Source organism: Rutidosis leptorrhynchoides, chromosome 1 (assembly GCF_046630445.1).
Source record: "Rutidosis leptorrhynchoides isolate AG116_Rl617_1_P2 chromosome 1, CSIRO_AGI_Rlap_v1, whole genome shotgun sequence".
In the NCBI taxonomy this organism is placed as follows: Eukaryota; Viridiplantae; Streptophyta; class Magnoliopsida; order Asterales; family Asteraceae; genus Rutidosis; species Rutidosis leptorrhynchoides.
In genome coordinates this window covers 205,372,906-205,374,359 of record NC_092333.1, presented here as the reverse complement: position 1 = coordinate 205,374,359, position 1,454 = coordinate 205,372,906, and positions in this window count along the sequence as shown.

Genomic DNA, 1,454 nt, shown 5'->3' with positions numbered 1-1,454 from the left:
TATATATATATATATATATATATATATATATATATATATATTTAGACAATTATAGTTGTGAAAAATATAGCGTTAAACTCAGCCAGCTCCCTGTGGAACGAACCGGACTTACTAAAAACTACACTACTCTGCGATTATGTACACTGCCTATAGGTGTTGTAGCAAGGTTTAGATATATCCCATTCAATAAATAAATAAATAACTTGTGTAAAATTGTATCGTATTTAATAGTATTTCGTAGGAAAATATAATCTATTTCGTACTACCCCTCGCACACATCAGCATTTGAAATCCACAAGCGGTTCCCATAAGGCAACAAGGACCACCCTAGGCCACAAGTAGCGGTGATGTTTGAGGACTTTGTACGTTATCTTTTATTATAACCTTCACGTTATAGGTGTATACACATAACAAATTATTAATGTATTTATTAATTACATATATAGGTGATAATATACTTAGTGTAATTAAAGTGTTACCATATAAATAAGTTCATAGGTTATAATTATATTATTATTATCTAGTTAATCAATCGTTAAGTAATCTTATTAATATATGTGTTACATATATAAATATACACCTATGTGATACATACATATATATTCTTTATTCTTATAATACATGTATATGTTCATAACTATATGATATATGTATATATTCTATGTAAGTGTTACATATACAATTAGAAAGGTGGTACATATAACTACTTATCATCTTTGTAATTTCTTATAATATATACATGATACATATACACACTCATACATACATACACACGTACATATACATACATATATACTCATACATATACATGTATGTATACATCTAAATATATATACAAGCATATACCTACCTATATATATATGTACACACATACGTATGCATGCATGCATGCATGCATGCATGTATGTATCGTTATCATTATTTATTAATCAACATTATACCTTTTTATCATATTCATCAACTCTAATCTTATTAACCATAAACTTTTAACTATTTACATCATACTTAACCTTATACTTAATCTTTTAATCATCATTATCTCATTAATATCCATAATACTTTTGACTTCATGTTACATCATACTATAACCTTTATCTATTTTTAATCTAGTTTCCTATCAATTATAAACATAATCTTTCATGCACAATATATATGATCATACATCCCTAACCACTATTCATCTTACTTAAACTTATTGATCACAAGCATTCTCTATAATCTTTGAACCTTATTAACTAGTTCATATCATTAATATGATTCATAATACTTCATAATCATACTTTTAACTTTTTCATTAATCCATAAACTTTTATTCATCATTAACTAATAATATTCATAACCTAGTATCTTATTAATCTAATCGTAATCATACATCTTTTATCATAATACTTATAGCATAATAATTATAAATAACTTAAAAGCAATAGATTAAAAGCAAGATTAAGCTAGGGTTT